Below are 7,072 nucleotides of genomic sequence, written 5' to 3'. Positions count from 1 at the left end.
CCCTCGGTCTCACTGCTCTCCATTAACATGAGCCATCTTCCGGCTGTGACACTTTTTTCTCACGTACCCAGAAACACACAGCTGCACACATTCAAAAGGAGAAGTGGCTAATAATATAAAGAACCTGTTTAATAGGGCCAAACCTCAGAGAACCATTTTTCTCTCCTGATTGAGCGCTCTGTCATTTTAATGGGACAATCATAGTTTCACAAATCATTTAGTTAGGACAATTTCTGGGATAATTACCTTGTCAGTTAAATTTAAAAATATTGAAATGAAGGTTGAAGTTTGAAAATTATTCACAGCTTTTGCTCTCTCCTTGTTTTATGAAACCACCAATAATGTCCAGAAATACATGAATACTCTGAAACTATAAACCTGAGATCAAATGAAGTGTAATCAGTTTTTCACAGGGGTTAAAAAGGCCTATGAAGAAAAGCATGTTTCAGCTGACTACAGAAGCAGAGGGCTTATTATTATAATATAAAGTGGCTTCAGTATATTTGTCAAAGTAAATTATTTGAGAGATTAGTAAAAATGATGTTTTTTTAAAAAAATGACCCCTTTTGATGCTTATAACATGAATACACATACATATAAAGTGCTTATCATTAATTACTGAGCTTTTTACCATTGAAACAAAGGTCAAGAAAGGATATAAAGCTGCTGGTGTTGTTTTCTGTGTGGTCGACCACATAGTAAGAAACTCCCTTCAGGAAGACTCTAGGGCTGTGCCACCCTATAGAATAGCACCAGCCATGTATGGTTATTTAATTTTAATAAAATAAAATGAAATAATCAGTTGCTCAATCATGCTGGCCACATTTCAAGTGCGGCACTCTTGTAAGGACGCAAACTGTCCCTGTGCTGGGAGTCAAAAGGCAGGCACGCACCCGGGAGCCCAGAGGAGGGGAGTTTCCGGCACTCTGTTCAGGGAAGTTATGGCAGAGATCATGTCCGGTGTGAGTCTCGACAGCTCAGTCATGAGGAAGGTTGGCAAATAAATGTGGGAAGAGCCCTGCAACCAGAGGCAACATTACAAGTCATGATGTAGCCTGGAGAAGTCCTTGATATGTTTGTGACATTAGAATGGTGTAGTTTTATCAGGGAGTTAATATATAATGAGCTATCAAGATCAATGAGGGCCACACATGGAAGACTTTACAACATTAAACACCTTGTGTTTTATTCTGTAAACTAAGAAGGAGGCAGGTCTGAATGTGAGTGAATGACGAGCTCAGCTTTGCCTTTCATGGAGTTGACCTGGCAGCTGTGTGAAAGTTATATTCAGGTAGAAGACTATGGATAGCCATGACCTAGAGGACAGGTGTCTTAAACTGAGACAGAGATGCAGAGCATAGATGACAGATAGGAAAACTGATCAGCAGGTTAAAAAAGGGCGGTGAGCAAAAGGGAGATAGCTAGGATGGGTCCCAGGTTTTTATTATGTCGGTGGGATCTACTCACGTAGTACATTATAGGGCAATATATAGAGCTATCACAGGACAGGTGGTCAATAAATCTTTTTTCAACACAACTGAATACATTTAGAAAGAAAGGAATAGGAAATTATTAAGTTGAAAATTAAATAAAGGCAAAGTTTCCCAATAGAATATCTAGAATGTGTACTTAAGCCCACAAATTGCTACCCACCTTCAATGGCAGGGAAATGTCAGGGGGACTTCTGTTTAAAAAAGTATCCTTATTGACGTAAGAAGAGAAGTTGGTAGAGGCACTTAGAGAACTTTCATTGATTCTGATGTAGCTAACCTGGAAGGCCCACCCATGAATGAGTCGAGAACAAACTTGGATTTGGCAGTTCCTTATGGGTGCATTTTAGGGATATAGATCGTCCTGAACATTCCAGGTCTTGCTTAAATACACCGTCTTTGACCCTTCTGGAAGAAATCAGCAAGTATTTATCCAGTGACCATTATGTTTAAAAGAATTTCCACAGATACTAAATGGGAAAAAGGAAAGCAATTCTAAAGACTTTTTATCCCCTCAAATCTTCCAAATATTACTTTCTTTGTTGTTGTTGTTGTTAAAATCTCTTCCCCCATTAGACATTTTCAGTACCACTAACAAATGATTCCATTTAATCAAAAATATTTATTGAATGCCCACAATTACTGAATGGAATTCTAGGAAAAAAGAACAAAGCAGAAAGTTGTGCTTTGTCTTTTCTGATCTTATGCAACAAAATCATTCAGATGTAATTTTACCTCCACTTCCCTTCCCTGCCCTCTTCTGGTAGATATAAAAACATATTCTGAATTAGACCAAAGGCAAGTCATTGGAGAAGAAATTGCCTGTAATTAGCATCTGCACCATCAATCCCTTAGTAAGGAAATAATGGTTAGAATAGCAAAGATAAGTATAAATAGTAGTGGGTGGGAGAATGATTTTGTTGTAATTTCCTAAGAGAAATATCAAGAACATACTCTGGCTCAAAGGGGAATTTTTGGTACACTCCTTGATGCTTTGAAAAAGAAGGAAGTTATAGTGATTCATAAAATATTGAGCAAGACCAGAAAAGTCTTGCTTGAATTTGAGTCTCCTGTGACATTTTTATGAGACATCACCCACTTCAAAACATAAAAAAATACCTACTTGTTTCCCCATAAATTTACTTTCAATATCTTAGTTTTTATCTTCATATTTTTTATGAGATTTCTTATAACTGATTATAAAGCTGTGAGTAGGAATTTTTCTTGAGTAAATTTGTATTTAAATTGTGGTAAATTGTTTCAATTATAAGTCTAGAAAAGAAAATAAATTGTTTTCTGTAAAAAAGGTACATTTGTGTTATTTTACATAACTGTAGTTCATAGTGTAACTCACAGGGAGATGTAACTTTCATTTCTGCAAACTACATACTAGGAAAAGAAGCAAATATTTTAATTAAAAAATTCTTCTATATATTAAGAATAACTAAATTTGGAAAAGGACAAAAATAACTAGTTTATCCTCTAAGCTCATACTAAGAATGATCTGAAAGTTTATTACTTGAGGTTTATTATCATTATACTCTCCAGAAGAATATACTATTCATTATTATTTTACATCTCCATAAAGTTACCTATAGAAAATTGATCAGTCTCAATGACTTTTTGTCCAAAGGAGATACAAATGGTTTCTATCCAGTAACGAAGATAACCAAGAGATGATGATCATTATTGCCAAGCAGGACATGGACCATGCTGTACCTAATTTAGCAATCTTATTTCAGCATTTTTTCAGTCTTTCAGATCCTCTTTTGAACCAGCTTTGTCATATTGTTGGTTCTCTCTTGAATGAATTCATTAAAACTTTTGCATGTGCTCACTGTCTTTGTGAAGATTATATTTTCTGTTTGTAGCATTTTGAGAGAGGTTTTGAAAATCTAAAAAATAAATACGGATTTAGTTGTTGTGTTGACCACCAAACCCACTGGGACAGAACACCATACATTGAGAACCCATTTTTAAAAAGTCTGTGGGTAAGGCTAAGTTTAGTCATCATGGGAAAGAGAAAAATGGACAGGTGCAGAGTTTAATTCTTTACATGAGAGAATCTGTATAGAAGCCCTAAGGAGCCAGCTAACCTTGGCTTTTTACAGGAACACTGGGCAGATTGCACTGGTTGTCTGCTTTCATAAACTTTGCATGTTTGGTAAGTGGTAAGTGGCTGATTATGTGTGCACTGACTTGCTTTAATGTAGTGTATTGCTGTGTATTTATTTATATCAATAAATATGACTTTAGGGGAAAATGCAGTTTAAAAAATGGAAAATAAAAATTTCTTTGGTGGCTGATTAGACTCTAAATATTTAGTAGCATCTCAAGTTTTTGAAATTGTGGAAACTATTTATAAAAGTTTTCTGAGGTTTTCATGCAAATTGCGCTCTAAATAGAAGTCAACATGTCAAAATAACTTTTAAGGTTATGATTTAGTTTTAGTTGTTGTTATCTCTCATGTGTTCATTTCAGGCCATAAAAAAAGTTAAACGCAATGCAAAGTATTATTCCTTTTAAAATGTTGATTTATATTTCTTGGTTCATGTTAAAATGACCATGACAATGGCATGTGCCAACAAACAGTGCTCTTTTTCTCTGGGTGTTTGTGCCTTTAAGAAATACTAAAAATCTATTTCTACATAAAAGAACATTCTACAACCGAGTTAAGCATCAACAGAGCTGCATATTGGCGTTTGTCTTGAAGAGAACAATTCTTGTTAATTACACAACATTTTAGAGTTTGGTTTTGAAGTTAAAGTGGTTGAGGGCAGGAGGTTAAAAGGAGGAAGTTTTAGTGGCTTCAGTACTTGAGTGCTTATAGTCTGGGAAAGAGACATTCTGGAATGTGCCTTGTTCAAATAATGTGTCCAGTCTTTAAACTTAACTAATTGACATGAAAATATGTCTATCAAGAGTATGTTAAGGTGTTAAGCCTTTGATTTGAGTCAAAGAAAATGTTCCTGGAAGTTTTGTTTGTACCAAACCTTAATTTCCTGAAATAATGTTTCAAGTAGCAAAGAAAACTGTGGGTCATCAAGAATCCCATGTCTTGTATAAAGGACCCATGGACAAAGCCCAAGGGGGTAGGATTGAGGGTGGCAGGTGGGGGCGGGTGGGGAGGGGGGAAGCAATGATGGGGAAGTGGAGACAACTGTACTTGAACAACAAAAACAATAAAAATGAAATTAAAAAAGGTAAAATGTTTTTTACCTCTTTATACCATAAAAAATAAATTACTAGAATTAAAAAAAAAAAACAATCCCATGTCTTCAAAAAGAAATGGCAATCTATTTTCTTTTGGACAGTTAGATGCCAGTAAGGTAACAGTGTTTGAAAGGCACTGAGTGAGGAAGGCTTCCCCATGCTTCTGCTGTGGACGACCGCCATCCAAGACATCCAGGAAAGCTTAACTGCAGGCTTTAAGTATGAGACTGTCCAGGAATTCAGGACAAACTGGCACCAATTCAGAAAAAGTTTTTTCCACTGCATTTGAGAATACTGAAGCCCTAATTGCCATCATCTGTCAGTAATGTAAGTATACTTGGCAATGCACTTCAATTGTGTTTTTCAATGATGTTACACAACTGTCATTGCCAGTGAGGCGACTTGCATATGTGTAATTGCTGGATTCTAGAGCAAGACAGCTGCTGCTGGCCAAAACAAAACAAAGGCCAAAAAATTATAATAGAATAAATAAATAAATAAATAAATAAATAAATAAATAAATAAATAGAAAATAAACAAAACCTCATTGATATCATTGGCTAATTGCTAGAACACAAGCTAAAGAACAATGCACTGTAGGAAAAACTAAACAAATTTCGTTCTCTAAAGCATGAACGTGGGTCACTGAAGTTCACTTCATTTTAAATTTCTAGTCTTTATTTTTATTTTATTTTATATCTAAGGCAAGCTATCCTTTCTAAGTGCTTTCTTCGAAGTTACCCCTATTAGATAAGAAGTTACTTAGAAGTTGCACTGTTAACAAATAACCAAAGCCTTTCCCAGGAACAATTATCTCATTTTTAAAAGTCATAGTGGAAATAACAGGTAAGTTTCTCCTAATATTTTACTACAACTTTATTAAGATAATGGAAATCATTTTTTGTTAAGGGGGCTAAAATGAATAACAAAATGAAAGGCAACAACGAAAGGTTCAGAAAATATTCTGAAATGAGAAAAGTTTTATAACTAAGCAACCTTATCACTTAACTGTAGATTTGTGGATAAAAATCAAGTTTGCCCCAAATTTTAACTCGTTTAAAACTCATTGTCTCTTTGCTCAATTTTAACTCATTGTCTTTTACTGCTCTTTCATGGTTCTGAATCCAGAATCAATACTCAACAAATTTGAATTTATTCACTGAAAAAAACCAACCACAAGGAAAACTTGGTAAAACCCTGCATTTTACTGGGTGTATGTCCAGAAATTTGTAAGACCCTATTAAGGGAAACTAAGAACACAGCTCTTCCTAAGGTGTTCCTTGTTAGCATGACAAAGTGCATGCTGTGGTTCAAACAATATTTCTTAAAATTTAGGACAATAAGAAATAATATTTTTGAACCGACTAAACAGAATGAATTATGTTGGCACAGATTTTTACAAAAGCAATTTTTAAAGGGCAATTTAAATACCAGCTTCAGTCAAGTGAGTTTTTCTGACTTTATCCTGACACTCAAATGCATTGAGATATGTTTCCCACAGAGTACCTTGGAGTTCTAAATGGAGTAATAAGCAAGACAGTAGTGCCTCAAAACATTTTTATCAAGGAAATTGAGTTTTGGGGGACTCAGGTATCACATCCACACATGCACCAACATCTGTGTCTACACTGTCTGCTTTGCCAACTATAACTATGAGTGTGAACTATTATTTAATTTTTAAAGTCACCCTCTCCACCTGGGCATAAGATTGATCCTACTTCCTCTCACCTACCCATCCACTACAGAACATCACCCCACTATTTTCTCCTCTCTCTTGTAAGATGAATGAGTAAGGCCTTCCTTACTGAAACATCCTCCATAGCGAAGGAACATGTTATTTCTCCCGTTCTAAAACAAAACAGAACAGAAACAGGCTCTGTTGACTCAGCATCTCGTGCCAGTTATCAACCCTTTATTCTGATCTCCTTTAGAGCAAAGTGCCTCAGATGGTTTCTCGTCTTACTTCTCCAAGACTCTCTTCCTAGTCTCTCTTAAATTTATTTCAACAAGCTTCTACACCCATCTCACCAAACTGCTTTTTGTCAAGGCACTGTCGACCAGGGCTCTGATGTCACCATCCTGAAATTCTTAATTTTTTGACAAGGGGACCTTGAATATTGAATTTGCTCTGGGCCCCACAAATGATATAGCCCATTCCGTGGGTGACCTTCATTTGTTAAGGCTAATGATCAATCCTCTGTATTTGTCCTGCTTGACCCTTCAGCAGCATGTTCTAGATCATTCACTCCCTCCTCATTTTGTTTTCATGATGCCTTACTCCCTGGGTTTTCCTTCTATCTCACAGGCCCTCCATCCTTGGTTTCTGTTGCTTGTGTCTCCTCATTTCCATGGCTTCAGATACTGGGCAT

Source organism: Artibeus jamaicensis, unplaced genomic scaffold (genome assembly GCF_021234435.1).
Source record: "Artibeus jamaicensis isolate MK-2021 breed Jamaican fruit bat unplaced genomic scaffold, CSHL_Jam_final scaffold_916, whole genome shotgun sequence".
NCBI classification, from domain to species: Eukaryota; Metazoa; Chordata; class Mammalia; order Chiroptera; family Phyllostomidae; genus Artibeus; species Artibeus jamaicensis.
The sequence above is the reverse complement of the archived record's forward strand: the minus strand, read 5'-3'. Positions refer to the sequence as shown.